This window comes from Protopterus annectens, chromosome 2.part0 (genome assembly GCF_019279795.1).
Source record: "Protopterus annectens isolate FY-2018-M chromosome 2.part0, PAN1.0, whole genome shotgun sequence".
NCBI classification, from domain to species: domain Eukaryota; kingdom Metazoa; phylum Chordata; order Ceratodontiformes; family Protopteridae; genus Protopterus; species Protopterus annectens.
This window is the reverse complement of record NC_056728.1, coordinates 52,586,073-52,611,906: the sequence shown is the minus strand read 5'-3', so window position 1 is coordinate 52,611,906 and position 25,834 is coordinate 52,586,073. Positions and strand designations below refer to the sequence as shown.

At 41.7% G+C, this 25,834-nt stretch overlaps 1 protein-coding gene across 3 annotated transcripts in view; it reads left to right on the top strand.

The window, feature by feature from the left end:
• The first annotated feature begins 2,580 nt into the window (after positions 1-2,580).
• CREB1 (cAMP responsive element binding protein 1) overlaps positions 2,581-25,834 on the top strand; it is a 1,172,277-nt gene continuing 1,149,023 nt past the window's right edge. The window contains exon 1 of one of the 3 annotated variants that reach the window (XM_044060541.1): positions 2,581-2,829. The gene's annotated coding sequence lies outside the window, so the exon portion shown is untranslated. The remainder of the gene's footprint in view (positions 2,830-25,834) is intronic. The other 2 variants (XM_044060540.1, XM_044060543.1) reach the window with 2 other exon arrangements.

Here is a 25,834-nt window from a genome sequence, read left to right as displayed (position 1 = left end):
GAGGCTGACACTAAATATTCCCTAACTAACATACCCCTGTCCCCACTAAACCTTTAGCAACCTCCTAACAAACATATCCCTCCAATCAGACGCCCATGCTACTTGGGGATACAACTGAGTTGGGTTGTGTGGCTAGGCTTATAGAGGCCCTACTGGTTGTTAGCCTAGAATATTCCTATGAACCTATGATAAACTTTAATCTCTTTCTAAAGCAGCAGCCACCACACCTGAACAGTGACAAGAAGCTCAAACACCAATAAAAGCTGTAATGCACTTCAGATTTCCAAATTTCTTTTTGTGTAAAGAAGTACTAAGTGTGTTACAGCTTTTAACTTTGTTCCAGAGTCAGATACACTTTTTTTCTGGCTGCACAAGTGGTGTGCTACTACAGTTTCTTTTCTTATTAAGCTCTCCTTTGATTTACATATTCACAATGCAATAAAAAAACTCACTACAAACTAGGAATGCTATACCAGCACAAAATCTTCGTGAACTCAACCACCAAACCACCCTGGCTACTACTTACCTACTCCCCTTTTGTCTATGGTGCTCCCATTCTGACAACCATTCAGATTACCCTAAACATGAACTGGAATCCTGCTACAATAAAATTCCTATATTTGCTATAAATGCACCCCACAACACACACCACTGCACTGCTCTCAGTACCCTCAACTGGCTTAAACTTCCGCACCTCCTAGACCATCTACAACTCAATATGGCACACAAAGTTATATATCAACCTGATAACTCCCCAGCACTCAACTCACTCCTCCAAACCTACATACCTACCAGAAAACTCTGATCTGAAGACAAGCAACTAGTAACCCTATACAGACCAAACAAAAAAGCTGAACAGTGCCTATACTCCTACACTGTAGCAAAACTCTGGAATATCATACCAACCAGTATCAGGACAATTACAGACTACAAGAATTTCAAACTCACGCTAAAAAAAACACCTGCAAGATACAAGCATCTGTCCCTGTTCCAAAGCGGCCTAGCAACCCCTCCTCCAATAGACCTAGCTCCCCCTTCCTACCCCCCTATTTTCCATACCTCTCAAGTGTACCTCATTACGAAGAACGTACCTCATTTGGGGTCTTATACTTTCCACTTCTTTAACTCCGCTATAACTCCTTCTTACTACCCTAACATCCTTTATTTCCCTGCCCCCCTCAAAAGACACATCTCTCCGAGTCCTGACCTCAAATATTAAGCTCCCTCATTTCTCTCTTCAAATTAGCTGCTAGTCTTACTAATGTACTTTAACTAAACCTTTAATTCTCTTAATCTCTCTTTTCCCAAAAATCTACCTGCAGTCTATCGAAAACCGTTGTAGACATCCTTTTTTTAACTACATAAACTTTCATTATAATGTGTACGATCAGCCTACCTAAAAAGATTGTTACTAGATAAACTAACTATAATAACTTATATCCCTGTATTTTTGATTGCAATACTTACTGTTGTAAGTGATTATCAGCTGTCAATAGAGCTCCCTTGTAATCTGCAAGGTACATTTCCATGGAAATGTAACTGTACTTCATTTTTTTTGCGTTTTGCAAACTGTTTTTTAGTTTGTGGAGCTATTCTCCCCGGGCCTCCGTTGAAAATAGGTTCCTGAATCCTGTCCCAGTCGGACTTTCCTGGTCAACAAATGTCGAATAAATAAGGGTTCTCCAACTTCTCTCAACTGGTACTATAAAGAATTATGGTATGATGCAGTCCTTGTGATTTTAAGTTCATAATTCCAAATGGATGTCACGACTCACCTCAATCCCTCGCTTTGCACTGCTATCGAGCTCTATTTCTCAGACACATAACTTCACTACCATCATAGACCCAATCGTCGTAATACTTAAACATATTCGTCAAATACTCTTTGCACATATTCTACCTGCAAATAGACAAACATTTGAAGATACACTACCCCCCCCCCCCCCAATAAAATCACACTGCCAACAACTACTATAGTCTCCACTTTAAGCATGACAGATAGTCGCTTCCTGTTACTAAAACTGCAGTAAACCCGTTACTAAAACTGTTACAAAACTACTTTTTTCTCGGTCTCGTATGTCGTAATCCAGCTCGTGGCAAAATAGATATTGGACCAGCTGAAAACTCGGTTATCAATTAAAATGCTTAGTTCGGTCTAATTTAACTATGAAAACACTAGAATAAGTAATCAAAATAGAGAGTAACAATCAAAACAGTTTAAACTTTTGCGGTATTACTACAATTGTGACGGACAGTATAGGTGTAGTAGCATTGAGACTGAAAAAGTGTAATTGGGAAAGGAAATAATTTTCCCCAGACACCTCAGGATAAAGTTGAAAAACTGACCCGTGCTGGTCAAAAAATCTGAACGCCATTGGAATTGGGCAGCTCCTGTAGCTTTTCATATCTTCATACACAAATGTACAATTTACTAACAAAACTATCAGACAAAGGTGACAAACTCGACATTATTATCAAAACAATTTACTTTCTAATTATGCCACCCAGAATACATTTCAGTGTACCTAAAAGCAGATGTTGCGCCCGTTCCGGGGACGTGCGAATCGTGGGCGCGCTTGCGCCTGCGCATTGTGGTAGCGAAGTGAGGACGCTCATGCGCGCACAAGATTTTTGTCCTGGGTTCGCGCGCTGCCCGCCAGCCGTCTTTACTGAGGCACTCCGTTGTCTCTGTGACTGTTGCGGCTCAGAGTGCTAGTGAGTGACGCGGCGGAGGTGTAGTTTGACGCGGTGTGTTACGTGGGGGAGAGAATAAAAATCCAGCGAGATCCTGGCCGCGAACGAAAGCAGTGACGGAGGAGACTGGAACCGGTAAGAGGAGAGCAAGTAAAGGGAGAAGGAAGAGGGACGCAGCTGCTTCTGTCCTCCTTCTTCTCTTAGCTCTGGGCCCCCAATGTACCTATGGCGTTGAGCAGCGGATTCCACTAGTGCTGACAGCCGTGGAACAAAGAATAATGGCGGACTGGGAGCTGCAGCAGCCAGCCTGGAACGGGCGGCAGTGGTGACAGGGGGCAGTCCTGGGCCAAGCTTGCAGCAAATGTGCTCCGCCAGGACGCTTTCCTGTCCTGTACTGCTGCTGCTGGGTTCTCTGACACCCGACACTCTAGCCTAAGTGGCGAGAGCCGCCCTGCTGTGGGATAAGAAAGGGAGGGGAATTAGGATGGCTGTGCCACCTTTCAGGTTTGTTACCTGTGTACTGATGCATTGGAAAAAGCCACTGTCTTTCCCATTCATGTTTATATTATCATGTTGAAAGTAAATAAGTTTTTATTTTTTGGCCTTGGTAAAGGAGAGTTTACGCTGTAGGAGGGAGAACTCTTGCAGAAAAAAGTGCACTGTTGATAAATGCCGCCGATTCCTGAAACAACCGTATGAAATGAAATATGGCAAAGCTTTGGTTATGTTGCTGGGCCATACTGTTTTAAAAAAAGAATCTTTGCTGCATAGTGAGGACCACTTGAGGGCTTGAATCAAAAACATGCTTTTCAAATGCTTCGAAATAAAACTAGACCTGCTTGCAGAATGGGGTGTTGATTTTTTTCTCTTTCTGTAAGAACATTAACTCTCTCAGATGATTGTTGCAAACATTTGCATTGCCCAAGCGTACAACTGAATATTGGGTGAAATGACGAGGGCAAATGTCAAGTAGTGAACTTCTGGTGTACACCATTCTTCTAGATCCTGAATGATGGTGAAACACTTCATGGGAGTAAAGTATGGCATCTTTTATTTACAACTTAATGGGAGTAAAGTATGGCATCTTTTATTTACAGGATTTAAGATTATCAGCAGTTTTAAAGTGTCTCTAGTAATGTGTGTATAATAGTGATTTGGCAAGTTCCCAGTGGACAGAATTCTCTAAAGGTTGCAAGTGTAGTCAGGCATACTTAAGCACTCAAATTGATAATCTCTTAGAAGCTTTATGGTGCAAAACTCTGTTTAGAACTGCCTAGACGTTTTATTGTGTACACCATGTTTACTTTATAGAAATGCACCTTTATAATGGCCACCTTATGGTTGTAAGTAGTTGAAAATGTGTACCTTTCTGAAATGAGGTGTGATACTTTGGTTGATTAGTTTTTAAATGATTGAGTGGTGTGGTTAACAGCTTGAAGTTTTACAGAGTATAACTTTCTGACCTACATTCTTGCATGTGTTTATATTTGGTGGATGTGCTTAGTTTGGACTTATTGACTTAGATAATTTTATACCTATACAGAGATAATGGGGTAAATGGACAGGTGCACCCCCATTGTTACACGTGTGCTGCCAGCTGGTGTCTTCCATTTGTTGTTGATGTGGAGTATGTATGTATTTTGTTTACTGGAAATGACTGACTAGGTGGGCACTCATTTTTAGTGGAGGCCCAGGGTAAAAGCCCCAGAAACGAGTAACATTACAGAGCAATAACAAATGTTTTCACATTGAAAAAATAATACAATGGATAGCATATAATTTTTACATAGATTAGATTAAATATGCTTGCTGACTAGTTTCAGGCATTAGATAGGAGGCTAGATATATGAAAAGAGGTCTTTACAAGTGTATATGATGTAGACCAACATGATTCTGCTTGATAGTTTAGTTTATTATAATGTCTAGTATACGTACATACATATTTTAGGATATAGGGTTGAGAGAGCTTGGGAATTACAAGAGGGAAAGCAAGAGAACCTTGTGTGTTAGTAAAGTATCTGGTATGAATGGGGAAAGAAGCAAAAGGGAGGGAAGTTAGGAGACTGGTATAGTGCTATACGGTATAGCTAATAAACATAGAAGTGCTTAGCATATGAAGTCAATGTCGGCAAGTAACTGGAATAGTTGAGGTTGATTTTTTGCATGGGAAAACTAACTTGTATTAATACCAGATCACATACCACATTCATGCATTTTAGCCTGTTATATTTTTATAAACTTGTTAACCAAAATGAGTGATCAGCACAACAAAAATGTAATTTGAATACGTTGCTGCCTCCACTTTGTGTTAACTTGCATTTAGCATGTTTGGAATCTTATTTATTTTTGCGAACGGCATCGATGTATAACATTTGTGTTGGCTTTTTTTTTTTCCTTACAGCAGATGAATTGGCTACCAAATATATATGGATTACAGTGCCCATAACATTTTTCTTGCATATTATAGGTATTTGATGTGCTTGTTTAATTTTTTCCATGGTTAACTGGATCCATATAAATTGAGAACAAATGATCCTGAGACCCTAGTTACACCAAGAGTCATCATTTTTGGTGTATTTAAGACCGTTTATAGACAAATTAGCCGATTTTGTAAGATTTTTGATGTAGGTAAGTGGTGTCGCTGGTTTGGTGATCAAATAGGGTTTTTTTTCTCATTTTTATTGCTGAACTTGCTAAATGTTTTGTAATTGTAATATTTGTTTTTACACAGGACAATAATAGTGAGGCTTAAACCTTTTTCTTGAGAGAGAATCCCTGAGAGTCGGTAGTCTGTAGTATCCATTTTTTGTTAATTAAGTGCTGTGGTTAAAATGTCTAACTCCCCTATAATTCATATTGGATCATCCTGTGAGCAAACATCTGCTATGTACTAAGGAAGAAGTGGCACATCACTTTCTAGGCCTTCTAGGGGATAATGGGTTTACTTTTATTTTGTTGAGTGACTGTGCCTCATCCTGAGGCTATGATGAGTTAATGAATCTGACTGAGTATGTATATGTGTGTGTGTAATATATATATATATATATATATATATATATATATATATATATATATATATATATATATATATATATATATAGTGGTGGTTCTGTGAGTATAACCTGAAAAAAAAAAAGTGTGGGTTTTATGGACTGCTAGTGAGATACCGTTTACGATAGAAATTCGCATATAATATCAATATGTATGAGAGATGGAAGCACTTGTTTTTGAGTGCCCCTATAAGTTTAGAATCATGCAGTCCTTGTAACAGAGATCATTTAATTGCAAATGGGGAGGGGGTGTAGACTTAAGGGTACTACATCTGGGAGTATGCTTACTACTCTAAAGCACCACAGTTGCCGAGTTAATGTAACACATGGGTGACTCTCCCTGCAGAAGTGTTTAGTATGTTACTGGCAAGTTTTGGAGTGTACTTTTCTGAACTGGAATAACCTTCATTTTCATTGTTTGAAAGTGTCCAATTTGGTTATTGCCTTGCACTTCTGATAAGAATGTTGTGTGGTGGTTGTATTTTGTGGTGTTAATGCTTGAAATAGTAACAAGTGGTTTAGCTGTTAATGGGTTATCCTAAAGAAAAAGAGACTTTTTTTTTTTTTTGTTAGGCAAAAATAGGATTCCTGAAGGACAAAACAAAAGTGATCACCAAAAAATGTAAATAAATAGTGGTCAACTATGAGGATTGAGAGAAGAATTGCATACCAGCTACAGGATATCCTGATTTGAGTCTGTGTTGCAGTGTTAACCGATGAGTTGTAGCTTGCTTATGTTCGGACAGGGTACCAGCTTTACCTTTTCTATGTCTGGGTGATGACCTCAGCTGGTAGGTGTCTGGGTATAAAAGCGGACATATGTACGAGATCCTGAGACTATCTTGCTGCCAGCCCCAATGCAGATTGCTGCACCTGACGGACTAATAGTTTGGTCACTAGATATCATAGCTTCATTTGTCGGATCGGGTAAGTGCCCCATTTGAGAATCTTCTAATTTCTTGTTTTGCTAATAATCATTAGATGTCAGCTAGCAGGGATGAGTGGAAGTGCACTAGACACTAAATAATCCTCCTTGAAGCCAAGAGTCTAAAATGCGTGGCCCAATGTACAATGTTAGAAGGTCTGGACGTAGGCCTTCCAACTAAGAAAAAGCTTAAGAGCCCAGGAGAGGATTCTCCAGCTGTCTTAAAATTGAACATGCTTGCTGAGGTGGTTGAGCCCATGGTATGGCAATCAACTTCTTAAGTCCTCTGCTGTGATCCTGCCAGTATGGCTCCTTTGGCTTTGCAGGTGATTGACTCTGAACCGTGAATCATTGTATTGGAGGGCCTACGAGGAATTCCCCATATCCTTATGTTGGAAGAGCTCTCTGGAACCCTCACAGAATTGCACCGTGGTTCAAAACCTTGTAAGCTTAAGGTAGTCTTCACCCCCCCCCCCCCCCCAATCAAAGAAAAAAAAAAGTTTAAGAACTCTATATCCCTTCCTGCATTCAGGAAAAAAGAATGATTTTTTTTTTCCTCAGCAGCTGTTCAAGGCAGCCATGTCTCTAGAACCTCCTTCCTTGTAAACAGACTTTAGATTCCTCTTTTTCTGAGGAACCGGATAGGGTTTCAGATCTTTCCATTGATTACTTATCCCAGTTACACTCCCCTGAACAGCTTTCATCAGATGAGGGAGATTTGTTCTCTCCAGACCCCCCCCCCCCCCCAGGAAGAGCCCTCTTTTGTAGAAACCGTACTGTGCATGGTGAAATGTTTTGAATGGCAGTCCAGACAGGTGTCTGAGATGCAAAAGAGGTACTATAATTGGAGATGGTCATCCCACCTCCTACTCCAGTTCCCCTGTGCTTGAGGCTTGGCTGGATGTCTTTCAGCGTCCTGCTCCAAAAGCACCAGATAGGTGCTGTAAAGTTCTTGATTTAAAACTAGTATCTCTAAGAATCCTGTGGCAGACCCAGACAGTTTTCCAGGCTTTGGGCAAATTTTCCAAGCTGCTCCCTCGCACCAATATTCTCCCCAATGACTAAAACAGTGGAGCAATGGACAGGTGGGATATGAAATTGTATACTACTTCCACCCCAATCTTTAGGGCTGTAAACTGTCAAAACTCAAATGACCAAATACTTTTTATGCTACAGTCCTTAAGCAAAAGACCCTCACGGAGCCACAGCCTCCAGATTAAAAAAACAGTTCATGCATCTTTAGTGGCCCAGGTTTCTTAAATAGCTAAGCACAGTATACAGTGCAGTTATGATGCTGCAGAACTTCCAGTGTGGCTGCTACTGGTTTAATGATTAGGTGGTATGTATGGCTTTGGGGCCACCAATCACTGAAGATTTCGAAAACTAACAGTTTAGACTCTTCACTGAGTTCTCCTTTTTGGCTGACAAGCTGCCAGTCTCCAAAGCTTTGCAGTAGCAGTGCAAGACTAAAATAATGCCATTAAAACCTGCTGTCCATTGTTCCCAGGTACCACAGAAATTACCTAGGTAAATCCATCTCCTTTGCCAGGAGAGATCCTAGGACTCCTCATGCAAAGAAAGGCTCCCAAGAAAAGATTTCCTGAAAAAAAACTCAGGGGGATACTCTTTATGGGAGATCCTCGGTTCAGTAGCAGACCCTAGTGACTACTTATCCATTGGTTCCAACATCCCACTGTCAGAGTTTTTCCTTTTCTGTCTGGGGGGAAAACCACAGAAAAGTGGGTCTTGAGCATGATCAAGGATGGTTTCTCCATGTCTTGAGAAAACAGTCCAACTCCAGGAGGAATTCCTTCCTCCTCCGCCAGACCAGCTGCACCTTATAGAACCCATCATGCAAGACTTGCAGGGAACTGTACAGGTAGTTCCCCATTCTATTCAGGAAAGGTATTTTATTCAAGGCTCTTCCTGGTCCCCAGAAGTATGGGCCATTGGAGGCCCATCCTCTATCTTTCCAGGCTAAATGCCTTTCTGAGAGTGCTCCTTCAAAATACTGCTCCTGCAAATTCTTCTGCTCTTTCTACTCCTGTAAGCCTTCCTGGTAGCCTTGGCCTTAAAAGATGCTTATTTTCGAAAAAAAAATCAGATTTTATATTAGGTCAGCACACTTTCAGTTTACTGCTTTACAGTTTGGTCTTTTAATGGCTTCCAGGGTGTTCACAAAGTGTCTGGCTCCACTAGTGGCACTCTGGGCATTCAGATTTTCCCATACCTGGACAACCTTCTAATCCAGGCTTTATCTAGGGACACACTTCTAAAACACCTTTTGTTACAGAGCGTAACTTTTGACTTTCCTGGGGTTCACCATTAACTGCAAAAAAATCCCAGCTCATCCCTTACCAACAGCTGATCTTGGTATGCTATATGAACACATCTACCATGCATGCCTCCACTCCTCGAGACAAGGTCACTTCACTAGCCAGAGAGTTCCTACTGTTTTCCAGCGAGAACGATTGCTCGGCCAGACCAGCTCTCAGTGCATTTGGACTCAGGGCTGCCACCATTCCTATGTTGCGCCTCTCCAGATTACACAAGAGGAAATTACAATGGTACAGTAGATAGTAGATTATCCAAACTTAGTGGCACCTAGAGTAGTTTGGATAATCCAACAAATAATTGAACCAGAGTAAAAAAAAATTCTAAAATTTGTTTTTGTGTGCAGAAATAATGTTCAACCATTCAGCGATTTTATTTATTTTTTTTTGTGTGGAGACTAAAGAATACTTTTCACACACTAACTTGGTTATAAGCTCAAAAAACATGTTCAAGGGAATGCATATAATGTTTTTGTATTCACGCTGGTTCACATAATTGAAGTTTTGGATAATCCATGTTCAGATACTTTGACTGACTCTACTGTATCTGAATTCGGTGTAGTCATAATATTCTCACCCCCTTGATATCAACAGTTCCCTTCTTCCTTCAGTTAAGAAGGAACTCCTGTGGTGGAGCATCAGGGTTAGACTCAGTCGGGTCTCCCATTCATTTCAGCCTATCACAACAAAGTCCTGTTTATTGATGCTTTGGACAGGGTGTGTATGGGGGGGCTTGGACAGGACACCAGAGTCCAAAGGGAGTGGCCTGCCCATCTACTCAAAACACCAACTTCAAGGAAATGAGGGCATTTCTTCAAGCCCTGTAGATCTTCACGCCTGTAGAAACCATAGACTCTTCTCGTACGTTCAGACTACACCACGGTGATATGGCAACTGTGAGGTGCAAGTTCCTAGCCTTTGTACAGGCTAGTGCATTTTTTTCTCACAACAGAATGTGCTGGCAGACTCTCTAAACAGAGACTTGGAGGATCTTCACAGATTATCATTAAAACAGAGGTGTTCAAGGCTATCGCTCTCTGGTGGGGAACTCCTGAGATAGACCTCTTTGCCTCCTCTGAGTACCTCCTGCTTTCTCCTTTTCTGTATAAGGAATCTGACATCTCCAGTTTGGAGAACAGATGCTTTGTTTTACATGCACAAGAAGTTCCTTTGTGTGTCCAACATTATCGCTCCTCCTCAGGGTCCAGAAGGAATACCCAAAACTATTTCTGGCACCTTTCTAGCGAAGACAGCAGTGGTTACCATTACTGTTTCTCCTGTCAAAGGGAAACGTTTGGAGAATCCCATCAAAACCAGAATTAATCCCACAACGGGACAGCTCCTTCGTCCCAGTCTGGTGAACCTGACCCTCTGGATGACTGATTTTAATCCCTGTCAGACACAACTGTTTCTGAGCAGGTCTCTTAACAGATTCTACAAAGCCAGGAAACCTAACATCAGAAAGTTTTGCGTGTCTATAAAATTTTCCATCTGGTGCTTTAAATGTGACCTCCACCCCCTTTTAGAGGACCCCCCCCCTTCAGTACTCCATACTTGTGACTTATTGGATATTAATGCTTGCCTGTTTCGGGATGTCGGGACAGGTTAAACTTTTTTATTAAGGGAAGGTAGCCCTGATGATCTTGTACATTTGTCCACTTTTATACCCAAACACCCACAACATGTATGAAGGTAAAGCTTTTTTACCCCAGTCTGACATCAGTGAGTTACAACCCATCTGTTAAGAATGCTGCAACAATGAATGAGTAGGACAGCTATTGTTGCTATAAGTTTGTGTCTGTGGAATTTGGCGCACTTTTTTTTAGGTGGCTGTAGTTACATGTGCTTGTTTGTGTGATTGATTGCGCACACTAAAATATAAACAGTAAATTGTTAAGCACGAATAGAAAAGCAAAATGTTTAAAATGTACACTGCAAGTAGGTTATGTAAGGAGGGTTTGTAAATTGTGTTGGGTCAAGTAAATTGTGTACAAGGAAGGAGCAAGTGCATGGTAAGGAACTACATGTAATGTTTGAAAAATGGTGGAAGATAGGAGTGTGTGAGGTGATAATTCTCATTGTCCATGTTGCCGAGTGTGTGAGGTGATAATTCTCATTGTCCATGTTGCCATGAATGACTTTAGATGTACCTCTCAGGGCTGTATGAAGAAAGACATAATTGAGCTCGCTTGATTGTGTCCCAGGCAGATGTGTCCCTAGCCTTAAGCAGCATTTTGCCGTCACCCAGAATGATGCCCCAGTACAAACAAAAAATGATTGACTAACAATTGGCAGCTTCTGGTGTCATTCCAGGAGGGATCCAGTACCTGACAGCCTGGAAAGATGTGATAGACAGAAACGCCACTCCTTGCAAGCATTCCTGACCTGGAAAATGCTGACATCTGTGCAATCACAGAAACCTGGTTCAAGGCTCTGGAGAGCATCCTGGCCTTACCTGGTTAATCATCCTATCATACATTCAGACCCCAAACTGTGGACAGTAAAGCCAAAGGAGGTGTGAGTTTCAATATACATTGAAGACATAAACGCCTCCAGACTAGTCAAACAGTATGATGCACAGGAGACACTCTAGGTGCAGTTAACCATTGACCAGACCCCTATTCAAATCATAGCTAGCTACTGGCCCCCAAATCTGACTCAAGATGCTCAATCCGCCTATTTGGACCTGTTCGAATCTTATAGTGATTCAACTCTTTACCCTGATCCTGGGTGACTTTAACTTGCCAGCCATAGACTGGAAGAAAACTGCTCATGCCAGAACACACATGCACAGAGATTCCTTTATTTTTGTCAGTGCAAATGTCTTGGAACAGCTAGTCGAGACCCCCACAAGGGTTGGTAATATCTTGGACTTGATGTTACCCAACATGAGTAACCACTGCAGCATCCCTATAGTATCAATCCTCTCTGGTAAGATCTGACCACAGAGCGGTCACTTTCAAAGTTACCTTCTCACAAAGCGGTCACTTTCAAAGTTACCTTCTCCCCAACCCCCCCCCCCCCTTCTAGCTAGGATCAGATACAATAACTTCTCCAAAGCTGATTACAACCTCCTGAAGGATGGTATAAACAGCTTCACAACCCCCTCCCCCTCTGTAGGAACTGGCATCAATATATAAACTACACCAAAGCACTATACCAGCATTTATTTAGATGCATGGAATCAGGAATACCAAACAGGACTAAATCATCCTCCACAAGGAAGAGTAAACCTCTCTGGACATCTGCAATAAATAAACTCTATAATAAAAGGAAAAAAAATTGCTGTCAAAGACCAAGAAGGAGCAGGTGCTCAATTGGAAGCAATGTCTCTTTTAGCCTGAACAAGCAAACAAGAGCACTAGTGAAATCCTCCAAAGCAAACGTAGAGTCCAAATTGGCCCCATCTACTAGAGACGATCATAAGGATGTCTTCACCTATGTCCACAACCTCAATGGAAGTACCCAGATCTCTTCAGAACTGGTGGTCAAGGACACCACATATACAAATGCTGTAGCTATAGCAAACTTACTGGCTGACAGATTCAACGAAAACTTTACCCTTCTGTTCCCCCATCAGTAAATCAGGACATCCCCAGTACCTGCCCCTTCCCCTTATATCTAAGGAACAGGTCATCATTGCTCTTTCAAAGGTAAAAAATATGGCCTCCATAGGACCAGATAACTTCCCAGGCAGCATCCTACATGAACTTGTAGCACCATTAGGCATCCTATTCAACTGAAGCTAGAGTACTGGCTTCGTCCCAGCTGAGTGGGGGAACGGCCACTGTCATTCCTTTACACAAAGGTAGAGTGTCCACCGATCTGGGAAATTGTAGACCCATCAGCCTAACTAGCCTGATCAGCAAGGCCATGGAATGGATTTTCATGGACCCCTTAACAAGGAAATTGGCACCCTCCAAGCACTTGATCCCACACAGTTTGGCTTTAAGGGGAGGTTGTGTCTGCTAAATTTGGTGACTACTTTTGAGATCGCCAAAGCCGTGGACGAGGGGAAGACTGCGTGCACTGCCTACTTTGACCTGGTCAGAGCCTTTGACATTGTTCCTCACTCCGGCATAATAAAGTCTCAAATAGGCATCAATCCCTGTGTTACTAAATGGGTAGCAAACTGGCTCACTGATAGAACCCACGTAGTCAAAATAGGAGAAGCCACCTAAAGCAGTAGACCCCCGTAACAAGCAGCATACCCTAGGGTTCGGTCTTGGGGCCTCTGTTATTTTGGATATACTTTTCTGAGGTGCAGGCCGAAACCAGTGGGCTATGACCAAGTTTGCAGATGACTGCAAGCTGGGTGCTGTTATCAATTCCCCTAGTGATGTGGACATCCTCCAAGAGGCTCTCACTCAGGCAAATGACTGGTGACAGAAACATGGCCTCAAGCTGAATACCAAAAATACATCATCATCCCCTTTGGGGAGAGTGCTGTCTCCACAAATTATCACATTAATAACGTCCTAAGCGCTCAGTCGTGAGGAATTTGGGCACCCAGGTTGATAGCAACCTGACTTGACCACCACATTGCTTCCATGGTACAGAAAGCCTTCTACATGGCCCACCTCATAAGTAAGGGTATCTCATCCAGGGACAAGGAGATCATAACATCTGTGTATTCTTGCCTTATAAGGCCCATTATTGAGTACAATGCACCTTTTGGCATGTACCTCGTAAAGCACATGCAACAGCTGTAGAGACCACAGAGGTTCCTCATCAGGAGAATCCAGGACCTCTGCATATCCACAAGTCAAGCTCCATTCGAGTAACCCACACGTGTGGCCTCAACCTGGTCTGTGACATCAACAGGAGAAGACAGATTTGTGTCCCAGAGACTCCTTCCTCTATGGAATAGACTCCCTCTCCACATCAAGCAGAATACCTCTTTACCTCTTAAGCACAACCTGGATAACTGGATGGGAAACAGAAAATATACCTCTGGGATTCCATACATGTCCCTGCTGGACAGGGGAATTGGGTGCTGATTTGTCTAAACGTGGGTTAAACTCTTGGCTAGGCTTATAAGGGTCTTGGGGCCAATAGCTTAGTAACCTCCTATTTGAGTAGAGAAAAAAAGGAGTCTTGTTAAATCCCATGAGCACCACCGGGAGTTTAATTGTGCTGATAGATGATGTGGGGAAATGTGTTTTGGTTCCAGGTCTAGGGTGATTGTCCCAAATAGTACTTGGGTTTCTTTGTTGGGGGGAGGGGTGACAGTTTAAATAAAGCAGAGTCCCCAAACAGTATTGAAAGTTGAGAAGCCCTAAAGGGCTTCAAGTTTGGCTAAATTTGGGGTAGCATCTGTATAAACATCCTTTTGTTGTAAAGTCTTGCAAGAAAATGTTTGCTGTTTCCATTAATGATCTAAGATTTAGTTCTGCTCCCATTGAGTGATTTTATCCACCCTTACTTTTTCCCCAAGCATATACTGGTTGCTCGCTCTCAATAAGTTTACTTTGGCTAAACTTTGATTTTATTGTATATACCATTATTTATATACAGTTGCTGTGGTAGTAGAAGAGTTATTGCTTTCCTTGTTTATAAATGCACCATCTTTTCCAAATTAGGGGTTGCAGGTAAATGTGCCTTTTCCCTTTGCTTAGCAGAAATACATACAGATATTTCAAGCACAGGCATAGATGCCCATCTAGTTTGCCAATCTACCAAAACACTTGTTCCCATAATAAGTGTCCAGGCTGCTGTTAAAAAAAAAAATCTAAACTAGTGCTTGCTTTAATGTAATTGTTCCATGCATCAGCTACTCTGTCAGAGAACCAATTAGTACACTTCTCATTCCCATACATTCTTCTATACAGGTTGTCTGATTCTCTAGTACTTTTTGATAACCCCAAACATTCCCAGAGGTGGTTGTCCCTAAATGCCTTGTATACCTGAATAAGATCTCCTCTTGGATATCTGTAAGAGACTGTGTACAAGTTCAGATATTTTTATCTTTCATATTTGTCGTCTTATAGGGTTTCCATATTGTTAATCCATACTCCAGTTTGGGTGTAATGTAACAAACAATGGCTTCATTATTTTTAATTTCCTAGAGTTTATAAATCTTTTTGTAAAACCCTTTAGTTCTATAACTACCATTAACCAATTGGTTGATAGAAAAACTCCTAGCTGAATCTACCCATATGCCCAGGTCCTTAAATGAGCCTGCAGTTTTCACACTGTGTGCTGTATTAAAAATTCACATTTCAGTTTGTCTCCCAAATGTCATCCTGTGTCCAAATGGTCAGTTTAGTTGGTTATTTTGCAGACATGCCTTATCTGTAACACTTGTAATCAGTTTACCCAATTTCAGGTTGTCTGTATATAGACTGTAGAACACCTCAGATGAAAAAGTTAAGTCTGAAAGATGCAATCTAAACAAGTAAGGGCCTAGGACAGAGCCCTGTGGGACACCCTGACTGTAACCAATGATTTGTCTTGTCCACTTGCTGTGTAATACTTGCCATGTCCTATTTGTAAGCCATACAGCTATCCAGCTGATCAAGAGTACATCAATACCTAGTTGTACTAATTTATTTGGTGTTTTATGTATGACCCCGTTCAATGCTGGTTGTCTATAAATTATATCACATCAATTTTTCGTTCGTAGCTGCTGTTGTGTTACAGAATATCGTGTTACAGGTGGTAGTAGATCTATTTTCAGCATATGCATGCTGATGTATGGTTTCTAGTCCCAACCTATCCAGTTCTGACAATAACATATCCAATATTGCCTTCTCCGTTCTGGGTTTGTCCTACTCCCCCTTCCCTTAACGACGGGTTTAATAAGCGCACGTCTCCAATCTTGAGGAATCTTCCCCCATATTTATATTTAGAAATTGTGGCAAGACTGGTGGTCAATCCATTTGAATTGGCTTTTCTCAGTCTCAGTTTAGCAGTGGTGTTTTTGGCAAAGTCAAGTAAAAAAATAAATAGCATCTTGGCTTTTAGTGCTTGTTTGTGTGTCCTTAGTTCTCTCCTGCAGGTCACTTCTGACTCTTCAGGTAGACCTCCATAGGTTTCTTACCAGTCAAGACAGTATTCATTGTCCTTCCCTTTTTAGTACAGGCCTCACCCAGTTCATAGGTTCATACTAGGCTATCTGCCCTAGGGCATTTATAAGCCTAGCCAGAGTGTGTGTGGCTTTCACCACCCCTTAGGATGAGAATACTATACCCATTAGTTTGCTGTGCCTCTGTCCAGCAGTGACACAGAAATGATTCCCGGGGTAAACCTACGATCTCCCATCCACTCGTCAAGATTTCTCTTGAACAGAGTCAGTAAGGGGCTCTGCCTCACATGGACTGGGATTCTGTTCCATAGTGTAGGGAGTCTCTGGGTGATGAATCTGTCCCTCCAGCACGTCCTATTTATATCCGTGTTGAGGTTTAAGTCTCTTGCTCTCGTGGCTCTGGTGGATTTGGATTTTTTGAGGTGGAGCATGTCCATTAATTCCGGGTTGGACATGGCCTTGTATGTCAGGCACAGATCACCTCTGAGCAGACGGTATGCGACTGAATAGAGCTGGAGTTTCTTCAGTCGGGCAGCATATGACATATGTTTGAGCCCCTTTATCCTTTTGGTGAGGAACTTTTGGGGTCTTTCCAACTGCTGCAGGTGTCTGGTAAGGTACATTCCGAATGGGGCATTGTACTCAATCATTGGTCTGATAAGTGAAGAGTACAGGGGTACAATGGCCTCTCCTGATCTGGATGTGAATCCCTTCATGATCAGGTGGGCAATGTAGAAGGTCTTCCTAACCACTTTGGCAATGTGAGTGTCAAAAGAGAGGTTACTGTCAACTTGGGTCCCCAGGTCCCTGATAACTTCTTCCGTGTTTAATGGATTACCACCTATGTGGTAATTAGGGGTTACCTTGTTTTTCCCAAAGGGTATGACTGTACATTTTTTGGCATTTAGCTTAAGGCCATGGCTCTGGCACCAGTTATCCATTTCTATGAAACCTCTCTGGAGGATGTCTGTGTCTGGTGGAGTGTCAATTATGGTGCCCAGTTTGCAGTCGTCTGCAAATTTTGTAAGCCACAATCCCCCTATGTTTGCCTGCACTTCAGAAAAATAAATGCCGAACAAGAGGGGGCCCAGGACTGAGCCCTGTGGGACACTGCTCGTGACCGGCTTAGAGTCTGACATGGCACCAGCAACTCTAACCCTGTGGGTTCTGTCCTTGAGCCAGTTTGTAACCCATCTTGTGACATATGGGTTTACATCTAAGCTGGTGAGCTTTTCTATGATGCCCGAGTGGGGTATTGTCGAACGCTTTTGCTAGGTTAAGGTAGGCTGTGCGAACTGCCTTACCCTCATCAATAGCCTTAGTGACTGTTTAGAAAAAGTCGACCAAATTCAAGAGGCAGGATCTGCCCTTGACAAAGCCAAATTGGGTAGGATCCAGTGTCTGTAGGTCCCCAATGTCTTTATTTGAGTTCCATTATGATCCTCTCCATAGCTTTGCAGACAAGGCTTGTCAAGCTTATGGGGCAGTAATTTCCAGGGTCCGTAGAAGCACCTTCTTTGTGGAGTGGGACCACAGTTGCGTACGCCATTCTTTGGGTACATATCCTGTAGTAAGGCTAAGATTTAAACAGCAGCCTTATGTGTGGGTTCCTCATTGAGTTTGTGTAGCACACAGCCGGGGACACCGTCTGGTCCCATTGATGCTGTTTTTTTTGCTTTAGAGAGAGCAGCTCTCACCTGGGCATCTGAGATGTTTGGGAGGCTAGACTCTGGTGGGATAGATATTTCTCCTTTTGGGGGGGGAATTTGCACTGAACCTGTCTGCCAGTATGTTGGCAATGTCTGTGGCTTCAGTGATTTTTGTATCATTTTGGACTAATTCTGAGCATATCTGGAAGTTTCCACCCAGGTTTCTAACATAGCTCAAGATTGCCTTATGATTGTCTTTTGTGTCTTTAGCGATTTTTCTCTCAAAGTTGGCCTTGGATGATTTTATGAGTGATCGTAGTTTTTTGCTAGTATTGATAAGAGATGCCTTCCCTTTTAGGGATTTTGCTCTGTCATGTAGTAGCTTTCTCCTCTTGTTGTAGAGTTTGTTTATGGCTGGGGTCCACCAGACCGGGCGCCTGCCTTTGGTGGAAAGGGTCTTGATTTTATTAGGGATTGCTTGATCCATACATTCTTGGAGGTGCTCGTAGAAGGCATTTGTAAGGGTTTCAGCAGTGTGGGCTATGGTTTCCACTGGCTCGGGGACCTTGAAGGATACCACTCCAGTCTTAAGAAGTGTGAAGTTTGCTTTTGAGAAGTTCTTCACTGTGGTCTTTTTTGCTGGGGTTGGGGGCGGGATGTGGATCTCCAGTGAGATTAATTTATGGTCTGATCTCCCCAATAAGGGATATACTTCCGGTGTGGAGCATTTTGTCCCCATGTTTGTGATGATCAGGTCTAGTATATTTTCTCCTCTTGTGGGAATGGTGACTAGTTGTTCCATAGCATTTGAGTTTATGAACTCCAGGAACCTTTGGGCTAGGGTGTTGGGGCTTGAGTAATGTTCCCAGTCTGTTTGGGTAGTTGAAGTCACCCAATATGATGGTGTTTGGTGAGACATTCATACTCTCCAGTGTCTTCAGGAAGGCTGTGTGGGTTTCCTGAGTTTGAGAGGGTGGTCTGTAGCATGCTACAAACTGTAGGGCAGTTTTACCTATGGTTAATTGCACCTGGATGGTGTCCGATGCTTCGTGCGTTGCCACTAACCTGGAGGTGTGGGTATCCTTTATGAATATGGTTACTCCCCCTCCTTTTGTTGTTCGGTCCGGATTTTGGGGCCGGAACGCATGATATGAGGTATAACCTGATAGTGCTGGGGTGCTCTCAGGAGCCTTGAACCAGGTTTCAGTCACAGCACAGACATCGATGTTCTCCATACTGAGGAGGGCTTCGAGGGTGTGCATCTTGAGGTTTAGACTTCTGGCATTGAGCAGTATTACCCTTAGTTTTTTTTCCATTTTTGTTTTCTAGGGCAGTAGGTTTATCATTTGAGCCTTGCCTAAAAAAGGCACTATGGGGGTGGCAAGAGCCTTTGCCAATATCCTGAAGCCCACGGGTGACAGGTGCAAGCCATGCAGCGTGGCTTGTCAAGCATGTCATCCCAGGCAGACAGACATTGGATCCCCTTAGAATGACACCAGTAATTAAGCCAATTATTAAAGCTGATAATTTTGTCTCTATTGTGGCATCATTCTTGGTGAGGGAAAGGATACTGCTCAGGGTCAGGGTCATACCGGCCTGGGCTACATAATCTGAGAGCTCCTCTGTCTCTCCATGTAGTCCAGGGAGGTACGTCTCAGGTCATTCACACCGGCATGGACAATGACGGAGTCATACTTGTACTTGCTGTGGAGTGACCTGAGTGCTTGTGTTATGTGGCGGATTCTAGCGCCCAACAGGCAGCTTACTGTGATATTTTCCTTGTTCAGTCTGGTGAGTGTGATGTCAGTGTGTCTGACTATGGAGTCACCTATAACAAGTGTGTCTGGCATTGTGTTTGGCCTTAAGGGCTGTGACTGTTTAGCACACTGACTTTGAGAACTATGTGTTGCATGTCTTATGTCTTGAGGTGGCAGTTGCTTGGGTGTCTGCTTTGGAGGCCTCTCTAGTTTTGGTAGATTTTTGATCAGTGCCTCCGAGTATGTCTTTGTGTGTTTATGTGTTTGTTTTGCAGTTGTGTTCTATGTGAAACTGGGTTTGTGGTGTGCGTGGTTTCCTTCTCCTCCTGTCTGGTCTTGCCAGTCCTGAGTTGAGAGAGCTCAGCCTCCAGTTTGGCTATATAGTTGCATCTCTCACATGTATTTGTGTTTTGTGGGAGAAGGAGTGGGTTGTCTGTGTACATGAGGCAATTGTAACATTGCCTCGATGCCCAGATTCACCAGCTGAACAGGAGAGGACGCTAGCAACTGACCCTTCGACATGCTAGAAAAAGTTTGCTGTGTAACTGAGTCAGAAGGGACCTATAGGGAAATGGGTACTCAAGGGGATTCTAGGCTAATGTAGTACTTTGTTTAGTATATAAGTACTTTACCTATATAAAAATGCTTTAGGAGCAAGTGCTGAGCTTTTGAGAGAGAGCTTCTCTACTTGCAATCTATACTTGCAGTCTATTCTCTAAGGGAAAAATTGAAGAGCAGACTTTACGGAGCCAGAAATACTTTAACCTTGTTTAACCGGTGCTGCCCGATGGTGCTCTATGGGCAACTCCGCGCAAAATCATGCAAAAGCGGGCTTTATAGCAGGGGGTTGAAAAGAGCTAGGAATTGACCCAAAATGGCCAATAGACTACAAGTTTCTGGCTGGAACCACTGCTCTAGGGACAAATAGGCTGCTCAGTGCTCCCCACTCCCACTGGTGAACAAAGAAGCTTCCCTTTATCCAAATAAGGATACGGAATAGCACAGGAACCAAGCCAAAGCCCAGAGATCAGCAAACTCTGAAGACTGGACTATTCTAGTTCAGTAAGGCGGGAAAACAAGATTTTTTTTTTTTTTTTTTTTTTGCAGAAAACAGAGGAAAAACAGACAGTAAACGGCTAGCGCACTCGAGTGGGTTAGCCTACAGGTAAAATTAAGCAACAAATAACTTTAAGGTGCAAAACAGTTAATCAACACAAAAACAGTTTAAATAGAATGCAGAGCTGTATAAACAGGCGAAAATGCAGTCGCTAAGCAGTAAATAATCAAAAAGCCAGAAAAAAATACTTATGGCCACACACACAGGATATTCTTTTAGGAGCTTCATTTTCAGACCGTGTTGTAGCTGTCAGGTTGGCAGAGGGGGTTACTGTAAGGAATAGGGGAAAGAGTTAATGTAGGAGAATTACTAGATTATGTGTTGACTTCTCTGGGCTTGATCAAGCAGAATGCTTTAGATGAGTATACGGATCTGTTTTTAGGATGTCTGAGTCCTAGTGTGGGTGTGTTTGAAAGAGCATTCAGCAGTTGCACCCTCCTACTTGGTACAGCTTTGGTATTGTTGCACCTGAGGTGAAAGGGGGGAGGAGTCCTTGCGGTGAGTTCTGTTGGCCAATATGTGGTTTCAGCTGTGTTATTTGTACACTTTGAAAATTCTTCTTGAAAATATAAGCCAGTTCAGATATTTCATGATTTCCATTTTCAGATTTAGATTTCTTGTGGTAATGCTGGAAATCAAGACCAGGGGAACAGATGTACTAACAGCACCACTTTAAGCTATTTGCTTGAATTAATATTTTCACAAAACATACTTTTGTATTAAGTCTGTTGACATTTCCAGGCCTTGGGTGGTCACGATGGTGCAGTGATTAGCGTTGCCACCTCACAGCAAGAAGTTCATTGGTTCAATTTTTGGTGCATGTCACCCCTGTGTTTGCACGAGTTTCCTCTGGGTGCTCGTGACATCCTGTAGGTAGATTTGGACACTAGGTGTGTGTGCACATGTCCCTTCTGTGACAACTCAACACAGTAAAAAACTCCACTAGCAATTGTTCTGCGGACCATTGTTCTTTTGTGGTGGCCCCTTATCGCAAATGGCCAGAAGGAGTTGACTGTTTCAGGCTGTCGTATCAGCCTGAAAATGGGCATTAATAGTGGCTGTTGTCGGCTTAAGTAATTTAAATATTTGCTTGGTATTTTTGTCACTGTGTATGTTATGTAAGCAAATGTTATACAAGCAATTTTGTCACTGTGTATGTTATATAAGCAAATGTTATACAAGCAAAAAAAAAAAAGTCTGAAAACTATGGACAACAGGTCTCATTAAAAAATGGGCTGAGCCTGAAACTGGTCAAAATTGATCAATGTAGTACCCCAGTAAGCAAAAGTAAACTTTGCAAGAAAGTAAACTTTTAATCATTGTTCCTGCTTCATGTTGTGCAGTCTAAGTTGATGTTTTATGTATTTTCAGAATGTATCTTGCAATCCGTAAGTAAGGGCTTCCAGTTTGTTTTTGTATCTTCTTTTTTATTAAGCCTTTCCTATATATCTTTAGGTGTCATAAGAGAATCCTTTTTAATCTGTTCACCTAAATACGTTGTCTTACTTGTGCACTGTACATTGTGTTTTTTTTTTTTTTTTTTAACAATTACTTTAGTAGTCTTTTGGCTTTTCACTGTTAGGGGTTGCTACAGTGGAACTCTGGCCTGCTAATGATTGGCAGTGGATTTTTACAGTGAGTTGCCAGCCTGACACCCAGCCTTCAAAGAAGGCACACCCATTCACGCATGCACCTACCTGCATGTCTTTAATGTCACTTGACCGCGGGAAGGGCATGCAGACTCCACACAGAAGGTCATATGTGATAATTTAATGAAGATTTTTCTTTAGAGATTACACAGCAATGCCCTCTGCAAGTAAAGCTAATGTTTCTGGATTACCATATCATTTATATCCGAATTTGAGAGTCCCTTATTTTCTTTCCCAATGACCCTAAATATGAAGCGGAAAGAGGACATCCGTGCATTGTTCTTCAGTTCAAATGCAACTTGTCAGAAAATAACATTCGTCCATTCCTCCTTTATCTCTGACCCTTCATGTATTCTTGCAGTTAACCCTATTTGTCAGCAAATGCGTCCATTGTCCAGTTCATAAAATCTCAGTGACTGACTATTGAATGTTTTCTCTGTAGCAAGACCCACAAACAGCGACTGTTTTCTTCCATTTGGCTTCCGTCTGGATGATCATTATGTTAAACTTGTCAGACGTTTGCCTTCCCTCTACAAAACCACATTGATGACTTGTCAATTTTGGCATCACTTGTGCAATTCTCTTAGCTTGACTAGACAATCATTTTATAATTCTGGTTTAAAAAGAAAAAGGGTCTCTGGTGAATCTGAAGGGTCTTTACCTGCTTTGGCCAAATATAGCCACCACAGCTTTCTGTCAAGATGCTTGCATCCCCCCCCCCCTTTTTTTTTTTTTTTTTTGAAAGTACTGTTAAAATCCTTGTCTATTAGTTTCTTCCTTCCCAATTTCCAGTAGAATACCTTGTGTTCTGATGTTACTGAAGACTTCCATGTTCACCCCAGGTCCGATATCTGCTCATTACTGTCTGCCTCTGTTTTAACATACACCCCCCCATAACTTCTAGAAACTTCCTAACTAACATAACATACTCCCTTCTAATAAATGTCCATGATAACATAGGGGCACACCTGGCTTGGATTGCATGGCTGGGCTTCTAGAGGCCCTCGTGTTTTTTTTTTTAAGGCCGGAGTATAACTATGAACTTTTGTTTGATTTTTATGTATCAAGTTTTCTCTCTACTTTCCATCTTAGCTGTCAATTGTTGAGCCTCATCTTCCTGTAGCCTTGGTACAATTGCATCTTCTATAAATATTGGCATTTGTGCCTTTTCTTGGTTTCCACATACCCCCCTACTCCTTTCAGAAATTCTATAAAATGTTGTATAATCTCTAATGCTTCTATATGAGCTCTGGTTTTCTTGTCATTGGATCCCTAAATTTGACATTTGCAAACTCTTGCATATTATTTTAAATATTTTCAGTTTGGTTATCTGCAATTCCTCATGTTCTTTTTACTACTTTCACGTACATCTCCTTTTTTTTTAATCCCAATTTTAAACTAGTTTAGTTTTATCCCACTTGATAGTTATCTCTTTTGAAGAAAGTGTGTGGAGTCTTGTTTGTCCTCCCCGTGTTTGTGTGGGGGTCCTCCAGGTGCTCCGGTTTCCTCCCACATTCTAAAGACCTGCAGTCTGTGGATTGGGCACTAAATTTGGCTCTACATATATCTGTATGTAGTGTGAAATGAGTACTGCGGCAGGGTTAGCCACCTGATAGTGTAAACGTTGGCTCTAGGTGATTGTCACTGTTGAAGTAACAACTGGACCCTATGTGCAAAAATAGGGGGGTTGGATGGAATAATTCTCAAATTATTTCCACTATTCACGCCTTAAATTCTGATCTTTTTAGCGGTTGTGTAGAAAAGCACCAATGTCTCACTTTTACTTTGATTATGCTGTATCTTTACATTAGTTTTACTTTATTGACATTTGACTGCAGGAATGTCCAGCTAGGATTACAAATCAATACAAGGTCTATAACAATCATTTTAATATTTGGAGAAATTAATTAAAGGCAAGCTAGTGTAATACAAGTAGGAATTACAGTATGGAGGGGGGGCAGGCTTTTTAGAGAGGGGAGCAAATTAGCAGTAAGGAAGTGAAGGGATCGTAAGGAGGTATAATGAATTTACCTTTTAGGGATATAGGTTATCCTGGTTTTGAGCAAGAACAGAGCCAAATTTTTACCTAGGAAGTCTTTGAGTGGCTCTGAAAGATAGGGAGGGTGGCATAAGACCTGATGGATACAGGTAAGGGTTCCAGGCTGCAGCAACCTTGTATGAGTATAGACAATGTTCAGCAGATTTGCTATGTTTATAGACAGGAGACTTTGGTCACTGTATCACAATGACTGACTTGAAGCCCATAAAGCAGTCAGTATTATTCACCCTTTCCTTTTTGCCTGATATTGTGCTGAATGTTCATCCTGAAATCCTTTCTCTCAAATTGTCATGCTAATTTATATCCAAGTGTGTCTCTTGCAACATTGTACCATGCATTTCTTAATGATTCAGTACTCTGTCTATACCTGTAAGGCAATATACATTCCATAATATGGACAGGGTAGCCATTACGATTGAAAGCTATTTCTCCCACCTACTGTACAAGACTATGAAATAGTTTCTTTCAGCTTTTCCTGGTTAGGGGCCGCCACAGCAGAACTCCGGTCCGCTAATGATTGGCAGTAGATTTTTACGTACTGGCTTGCCGGGCCTAATGCACAACCTTCAATGAAGGACCGCCCATTCACACGTCGCCACACAGAAAACGCTGTGAGAATCGAATGGGCAACACCTAACTGTGAGGTGACAACACTACCGCAGCACCACCACCGCAGTGTACTATACAAGACTATGAAATACACATTCAAAATAAATCATTGTGCTTACTTGCACACAGTAATATTTGGCAGGCTGATCTTTTAAGCAGCTGCTGCTTCTCCTTTTCATTTGAACTTCTCAAACTTTTGTCAAGACTGTTTGCTTAATTGAAAACTCTCAAATGAAAAAATAAAATTTTCAGAACCCTGAATCTGATACCTGCCTCTTGACATTCCAATTGATGGGATAAACTTTTTCTTCTGCCTGGTGTACAGTAATCATTTTCTATAGACAGTTTGCCTTCAGTGTTGAATACTTTTCCTTTCTGCCACAGTTTTGCTGGAATGATTGCATCTTTACTAATATAGGTCTTAGCTGCTTTCAATCAAATGCTACAGTGGAGCAGCAGTATAATTACTTGTTTGTAATTTCATAAAATGAATAGTCTGCTCCTTAGTTTGGTACAGCAGAAAAACCTTTTTTTTAATGGTGTCTTTTAGCTCTGCTCTTCAGAAGCCTCATGCCCAGCTCTTTCTTCATTTCAGCATCCAATTTTTGCAGTTTTCGGTTCATCTGACTAGTTAAATATTTTTTTCCCACAGTTTTATTAAAGCCTTCATGGTACCATATGTCTTCATTGGCTTTCCAAAGATACAGTGCTAGACTTTTAATACTGAATTATCTATTCAGCAGCCATAGCAATAAACCTTTTAATAACAGAACACTTTTGTATATGAAGCATAAGCTATATTTTCATTTATATAGCATTATTGCAGTTTGTACTTGCATACATATTTTGTTCTTATAAACTGTGTATTTACAGCACACCTACCACACATGCTGTAGATTACTACATTTCTCAATCTCTGTTAAAGAACTTCTGACTAGTTACCTTCTTTCTGACTCTTGCTCTTC